Source organism: Rhincodon typus, chromosome 25 (assembly GCF_021869965.1).
Source record: "Rhincodon typus isolate 14 chromosome 25, sRhiTyp1.1, whole genome shotgun sequence".
In the NCBI taxonomy this organism is placed as follows: Eukaryota; Metazoa; Chordata; class Chondrichthyes; order Orectolobiformes; family Rhincodontidae; genus Rhincodon; species Rhincodon typus.
The window spans coordinates 29,134,400-29,142,920 of NC_063356.1; the positions used below are offsets into that span (position 1 = coordinate 29,134,400).

The 8,521-nt window shown below is 40.3% G+C and overlaps 1 protein-coding gene across 1 annotated transcript in view; it reads left to right on the top strand.

Moving 5' to 3' along the window:
• Positions 1–268: 268 nt before the first annotated feature.
• smim29 (small integral membrane protein 29) overlaps positions 269–8,521 on the top strand; it is a 124,405-nt gene continuing 116,152 nt past the window's right edge. The window contains exon 1 of the mRNA XM_048612130.1: positions 269–402. The gene's annotated coding sequence lies outside the window, so the exon portion shown is untranslated. The remainder of the gene's footprint in view (positions 403–8,521) is intronic.

Here is an 8,521-nt window from a genome sequence, read left to right on the forward strand (position 1 = left end):
AGAACACTGCAGGGAGAGGCACGCTGTTCCAGAGAACTGGAGGTGGCCGTCATGCTGATAGGTGCAGAGGAGAAAGTGCTGAAGATAAACTGAGTCTCTAAATGGAGGGATGAAGGCTGCCCAGCTTCCTGGTGACACATGCCACACAACACTCACTCATTTTGACTTAATTCAACAGTTAGTGAAATGTGTTCATGTACACAATGATGACTACTGTTTTAAAACTTGAAAGTTGTTGTCTTTCACTTCCCTCAGATTGTCATCAGTCCAACAGGAACGTATCAGGCTAATGAAGACTCCTCGGAGGAAGCCTTTTGCTGTCAGGATGTACTGTCAGAGGACTCAAGCACATCATGCCCAGCTCAGATGCACATAGCTTAATTGGACTGCAAAGACAGATAGGTAGGTTTTCATATGTACATCACTAGTGAGCAAGAACAGGTGGTAGAGGCAGGGGCACTCCCCAGATGAGGGTCCAGGATTTTCCAATTCCTACTCAGCTGGACATGGATGCTGAAGTTCATAAGCTATTCAGGAACTGAATAGTTCTACAGCAGCACTGTCTCTTGCTGCCAGTTGCACTGCTGTCCTTACTTGGAGAGAGATTGTGACAGCCTTTCTCTAGTGTAAGTGCCATGATGTCACAGGACTTGAACTCCATGAAGATTGTTACCAACAGTACAGTTCCAAAATCCAGAGGTTAGCAGCCAAAGGTATCTCAGCAGTCAGAGTGAGGTGATCTCATTGAAACATTTAGGATTCTTAAGGGACTTGACAGGGTAAATGCTGAGGGGATGTTTCCTCTCATGGGAGAATTGAGGACCAGAGGGTATTGTCTCAGAATAACAGGATGCCAATTTAAGATTGAGCTGAGGAGGAATTTATTCTCTCAGCAGTCAGGGCAGTCTGCATCCAATTCTGCACCAGGTAGGGTAGTAGATTAAAGAGAAAAGATGTTTGGTATAAGCTTATGCAGATGAGTGTTTGACATTAAATTGCGTTATTAAGTTTCCATTCAGTTTTTCTGCAAGGTTAAAATTATAATTTGTGTTCTCTCATTTTGCTCTTCTTTGCTAAATGCATGGCAGGTGGCAGTGAAATTGTGACGAATGAAGTTAAAGTCAGCTACCTGTGACGGAGCTGATGTCAAACTGTTTTGTTGGGGAATAGGAGGCAGGAGGTCCAGGGTTCAGAATGTGGTTGCAGATACAAACTGTGCCTGAATTAAACTTCCTGCGCAGTTATATGCAATACTACAGCTGTCCTCACCACATCATGTTCCGCTTCCTTCACTGTGCTTGGGACTTTTATCTTCCTGCAGCTCCAATCTTTGTTTTACTTTGTCATATAAAGCGCAGCACACCTTTATCATTCCTGATAGCCAGTCAGGGGCAGAGTACCCCTAATCTCTTCAGGCACTTAAAGTACATATTCAACATATTGATTGCTTGCTTGATGATAACTCTCATAGTTGGGTGGCTTTTCTTGCATCTCTTATAGGAATAATTTTTTAGGTTCTAATAGATGTCATCAGTCAGGTCTTCAGTGGGTTGTCCTTGTCTCCAAAGTGTTAGCCATTGACTCTGTTTCATGGTGCAAAGAAGCTTGCCTGGCAGAGGATGAGAGCATAATGGTAGGTTCTTGGAACATTGCACAATCATGTGTAATGATCTTTAAACACTTAAAACAAATTTCACAGTGATACAATGGAAGGCCTTGAAGTTGACCTATGGGGAACATGTGCAGTTAAAGACTCCCAGGCACTCTGGAAACCAGTCAGAGCCGTAAAACCAAACTTCCACCTGTTCTGACTTGGCCCCATCTGTCATAAGGTGACCATAAGAAATAGGAACAGGAACAGGCCATTTGGGCCCTTAAGCCTGCTCTGCCATTCAATAAGATCATAGCTGATCTGACATTGCTCACATCCAGTTTCCGGTATTTTCCCCATAACTCTTTATTCCCCTACTGATCAAGAATCTATCTCTCAGTTTGAAACGTACACAAAGATTTGTCTCCCACAGCTCTCTGTGGCAAGCAGTTTCCAAGATTCTAAAACTTTCTGAGAGAATAAATTCCTCCTCAGCTTAATCTTAAATTGGCATCCTGTTATTCTGAGACAATACCCTCTGGTCCTAGATTCTCCCATGAGAGGAAACATCCCCTCAGCATTTACCCTGTCAAGCCCCTTAAGAATCCTAAATGTTTCAATGAGATCACCTCATTCTTCTAAACTCCAGTGACAGAGTTCCAACCTGTTTAGCCTTTGCTCATTAGACAATTGTGCAAGTGAACCTTCTCTGTATTGCATATAATTAATTATCTTTCTTTAAATAACGGTACTAAAACTGCTCATGGTACTCCAGATGTGGTCTCACCAGCACCATGTACTATTGCAATAAGACTTCACTACTCTTATACTTCAACCGTCTTGAATTAACCTTCCTGATTATCTGCTGCACCTGTGTGCTAGCTTTCTGTTTTGTGCACAAGTACCCCCAAGTCCCTTTGTGTTGCAGCTTTCTGCAGTTTTTCTCCATTTAAATAATACTGTTCTTTTGTCCTCCCCTCCAAAATGAACAACTTTGCATTTTCCCACATTACACTCTATTTGTCAAATTTTTCCCAACTTATGTAACCTTTCAATATATATGTGCAGCTGTAACCTTGTATGCCTTGTTCTGTCTAAGCACCCTATGATCTATAAGTCCTTGAGTACTGTGATCTGCCCGCACTGCTTGCAAAACCAAACTTTTTACTGCACTTAGTGATAACAATAAATCAAATCAAATCAATTGTATCACAAAAAATCATAGAAGCCCTACAGTGCACAAAGAAGCCATTCAGCTCATTGAGTCTGCACCAACCCTCCAAAGAGCATTCCATCCAGACCTAGACCCCTACCCCCTAATCCCGTAACCCTATGTTCATCCTGGCTAATCCACCTAGCCTGCACACCATGCGGCAATTTAGCATGGCCAATCCACTTAACCTGCACATCTTTGGATTATAACCTATATCCCCTTCGCAACTTGCCTTTCATCTATTTTTGTGTCATCTGCAAATTTGGCTATAGTACATTCATTTCCTTCCTCCGAATCATTAATATATATTGTAAACAGTTGCTGTCTCAGCACTGATCCCTTTCTTACCCCACTGGTCACAGGTTGCCAACCTGAAAAAAAAAATACACTCATCCCAACTCACTGTTTCCTGCCCATTAACCAATTCTTCATCTGTGGTAATGTACTATCTCCCACACCATGGGTTCTTATCTTACGACTTAACCTTTTGTGAGGTACATTGTCGAACACCTTCTGCAAGTCCATATACAGCATATCTACTGGTTCCCTCTATCTAATCTGGTTGAAAAACCCTCAAAACTCTCATAAATTAGTCAGAAATTATTTCACTTTTGTGAGGCCATGCTGATTCTGCTTGACTAGATTGTATTTCAAAATATGCACAATTCCAAACAAGCATGGAATCGAACCCTGTGAGATGCATTTGTGAACGGCTGATTGAAATCTGCTCATTGACTGTGGAGAACTCTGGAAAGAGCAGAGGAAGAATAAATTAAGGATGTTAGTAGCCACTGGCAATGCCTAGTGACCACTTGGCAGGTGGTCTTCTAACAGGCTGCAGATGTCAGTGATCACTTGATGTGAGAAGTGAAGATCGGATATAAAAACCGAAAGAACAGTGGATGCTGTAAATCAGGAACAAAAATAAAATAGCTGGAGAAGCTCAGCAGGTCTGGCAGAATCTGTGAAGAAAAAATCAGACTTAATGTTTCGGGTCCGGTGACCCTTCCTCAGAAGATCGGACATGTTCAGGAAGCTGACTCTCTGCATGTAAAGCTGTATTGTGGAGAGTGTCTCCTGTGAGCTATGTTTCTCTGCTCATTCTTTCAATCTATGAAGTGGTAAGTGGGTGAGGATAAGGCTTCTGTTATTACTACTGGTGCTGTTGTTTAATAAGGGGATGTTTGATCTTATTTGTTTTGTTAATAAGAATGATAGAGCAGAATATTTATCAAAAGATTTAAAATTCTTTAATGTTGGTATTTAGTGAGATGTGGGTATACAGATACGAAGAATATGAAAAGGTAGAAATCTGGTTCAGCAAACAATTAGAAAGGCTAAAGCCATGCTGACCTTTATTACAAGGAGTTTAGAATAAAAGTTTAATGAAATCATCCTGCAATTGTACAGGGTTTTACTGAGACTGCAACTTAGAATAGAATAGAATAGAACCCCTACAGTGTGGAAACAGGCCCTTCAGCCCAACAAGTCCACACCATCCCTCAGAGTATCCCACTCAGACTCATCCCTCATAACCCACCTAATCTACACATTCCTCAACACTGGGCAATTGAGCATGGCCAATCCACCTGGCCCGCACATCTTTGGACTGTGGGAGGAAACCAGAGCACCCGGAGGAAACCCATGCAGACACGGGGAGAATGTGCAAACTCCACACAGTCAGCCAAGGGTGGAATCAAACCCAGGTTCCTGGCGCTGTGAGGCAGCAGTGCTAACCACTGAGCCACTGTGCCACTTGTATACTGTATGCAGTTTTGGTCTCCATATTTTAGAAAGAAAATGTTTCTATTGGAACTGGTACATTGACAGATTCTCAAAACTGTTTTCTGGGATGAGACCTCCTTATTTGAGGTATGAAGTAACACCACATAAGCAACACTCATGTAGCACTGGGGTTTGAGAGATGGAAAGCATAGATCAGATGCCCAATCCTGTAAAGTATTGTAAATCACCTCCAGCATAACAAAAGCATGCTCTCTGAACAAGTACTCTGAAGTAAAGCCTTTCACTTGCACAAGGAGGTATATGGGAGGTTTTAACTTTCTGCTGGTCATTTGTTCAGGCCCCTCAATTCCAACTGCTCTCTCACCTTCCTTTCACTGGTGAGTTCCAAGCAACATAGTAAAACCAAACACTCCGAGTCAAACTTGAAAGGCAGAATTAAAACTGCTGCCTTTTAGTATAAAATCGCAAGCCACTGCTTCCAACGGACTTCTCACACAAAGTCGAACGTGCTGAAGCTAAAGGCAGAACATAAGAATTAGGATCATAAGTAGACAATATGGCCTCCACCTTTCAATATTATCATGACTGATTTTCCACGTCATCATGACTTTCCTGTCCAACCTTCCTATCCCTAAAATTTCTGAGAGGTCAAAATCTAGCCTAGCCTTGAATATACTCAATGATGAAGCATCCACAATCCTCTACGTAGAGAATTCCAAAGATACATAACCTTTTAAATGAAGAAAGTTCTCCTCATCTCAGTACTAAATGATCAGCTCCTTATCCTGAAGCCGAACACCAAGGTTTTAGATTCCCCAGCCAGGGGAAACAATCTTGCAGTATTGATCCTGACAAGCTCCTCCAGAATCTTAAGTTTCAATGAGATCATCTCTCACTCTCTAAACTGTTATTTAGGGTAATCAGCCTATCATCATAGGATAACTATCTCAGCCCAGAAAGCAATCTTGTGAACATGTCAACGTACCACTTCCAGTAGAAGTATTGCCTTCCTAAAATAGGAAGATCAAAACAGCATACAGGATTCAAGTTGTGATCTCAGTAAAACCCTGTATAATTGCAGAATGACTTCATTAATCTTTTATTCTAATCTTCCTGTAATAAAGGTCAGCATGTCATTAGCCTTCCTAATTGCTTGCTGACTCAGATTTCTACCTTTTTTTTGTTCTTTATATGTACATCCACATCTCATTAAATATCAACATTCAGGAATTTCAAATCTTTTTTGATAAAAATATTCTGCTTTCTTAATAAAATGAATAACATTCAACGTCTCATATTGTACACCACCTATCATATTATTGTACATTCAATTAACCTATTTGTATCTCTTAGCAACCTCTTTGCTTCCTCCTGTTTTTAACTCCCTGCAACAAATAGTTTTATTTCTTGAACAAAAACAGAAGTTGCTGGAAAAGTTCAGCAGGTCTGGCAGCGTCTGTGAAGAAAAATTCAGAGTTAACGTTTCAGGTCCAGTGACTCTTTCTCATAACTGGACCCGAAACGTTAACTCTGATTTCTTTTCTTCACATATGCTGCCAGATCTGATGAGCTTTTCCAGCAACTTTGGTTTTTTGTTCCTGATTTACAGTATCCGCAGTTCTTTTGGTTTTTATTTAGTTTTATTTCTTTATTAGCACACAGCTATCACACTTCAATTAAAATTTAGTTAACTAGATCTAAAATGAAGGAGACAATCCAAGATTTTAAGTGAAAGGGAGAGGAGTTTTATTACCAATTACCCTGGAAAACAAAAAGATAAACATATTGAATATACATGCAAACTCATATTATAAGCTAAAACAAGAAAGGGATAGTGTAATGAGAAGGCAGTGGTGCAATGGTAATCTGGCTGGACTATTTATCCGGAACCTCGGCCCAATGTTCTGGAGACGTGTTCGAATTCCACCAATGACCAATGGTGAAATTTAAATTTAATTACAAATCTGAAATGAGAAGCTCACCCAGTGGTGGTCATATAACCAGTGCTGATTTTTGTAAAGACCCATCTGGTTCACTAATGTCCTTTAGGGAAGGAAATCTGCCACCGTTTCCTGTCTGGCCTACATGTGACTTCAGACCCACAGCAATGTGGTTGACTCTAAATTGTCATCGGGACAGTTAGGGAGAGGCCATAAATGCTGGCTCAGCCAGCAACACAAACATCCCATGAACAAGTAAAAGAAGTATACAGACAAGAAGGTAAAGGCATTGCACTTTAAAGTCTAAAGGCCATTAGTGAACCATACCAGTTTTTACAACAATTTATGGTGGCTTTTTGATCATTGATAGTGCTATTGGCTTTCAATTCCACATTTTATTAATTTAGTTTAAATACACCAGCTGACACGGTAGGATTTGAACCTATATTCCCCAAAACATTATCTTGGGCCTCTGGACCACAGGGTCCAATGACATTACCATGACACCACCGTCTTCCTCCCATACTACATGGATGTAATTATATCTATTGGTTTCCTTTATTCACCTAACTAGTCCTACTCTTTAAGAAAACTCTTTAATTTGTTGTACACAATTTCTCCTTCATAAAACCATGTTGTTTCTGCCTCATGTGATACACGATTCCATTGAGTTCATTTTGACATGCTTCTCCCTCCACAACACAGATCAGGCTAGTACTTTTTTTCCACTCTGTTCATTCTGATTACACTCTCCCCCATCCCATTAAATGCTGCTGAAAAATCAACATCGCATATACTGAGACAGAATAGATGACAGCCCACTTTATACAGATCTAGAGTCATATAGCATAGAAACAGATCCTTCAGTCCAACTCTCCATGCTGATAAGACATCCCAATCTGGCTTAGTCCCATGGATAACTAGTTTTAAATGTAACACTTAAAACTCTGTTGATGAGGTACATACTTCTAAAGTGATAAAACAATCATCCTAACTGTGCAACTGCTATGTAAGATTTCAAAGCCACCGATGGTAGTTTGAAAAGGAGAAATGTCACAATATGGTACTGTGTAGCAAGGGCAGATTTAGGTATTGTGGTGGGTTGATGCTTCTTTCAGTGAATGAGTCATTTGACATTTTAATGCCTACAATACAAATCTCTCCTCGTACTGTCTTCCTGACAAGACCTTGCAATTTTCTCAAAAGATATGTACTTGACAAGGTAGGTACTGAGATGACTGCCCTAACTGCACACAACTTTAAATGGAAGTATGAAGATTATGTCCTTCATAATTTGGAAGTCACAAAGATACAGTGTTTCTTTTGTGTTCAATGGATGAACAAAACTGATATGAAAACATTGTGTTCTTGCTTGTTACATGGCATCTGTAAGCAAGGATTGAAGTGCCTAACAAAAAAAGAAACAAATGCACCTTCATCCTGAGTCACTGGGAAAGTTTTCCTCTGAAACTTATTTATCCAGAGGATGAATGACTGAGAAGGATCATTATGTTGGAAGATATATTTAACCAATTTTCAAACTAAAAATTAGACAATCTCAGAATTGTAATTGTGCAGGAGGAGGCCATTTGGCCCATCATGTCTGCACTGATTCTTCAAATGAGCAATCCACTTTGTGCCCTTCTCCCTGTAATCCTGCATATTGTTCCTTTTCCATTAACCCCGAATTGAATCCTCTTCAATACCCTATCAGACAGTGCATTCCAGATGTCAACCACTTGCTGTAAGGACCTGTTGGGCCAAATGGCATGTTTCCATGCTGTAGAAGTTCTATGATCTTGGCTTAACAATTTAGTGTCTTTGTCCTTACAATTACAATAGAAAACAAAAAATAATATTGTCAACCATAAAGTAAGCAAATAATGCTAGAAACACTCAGCAAAACAGCCAGCATCTGCTAAACAACAACAACAAAAACAAAGTTGCTGGAAAAGCTCAGCAGGTCTGACAGCATCTGTGAAGGAGAAAACAGAGTTAACATTTCGGGTCCGGTGACCCTTCCTCAGAGGC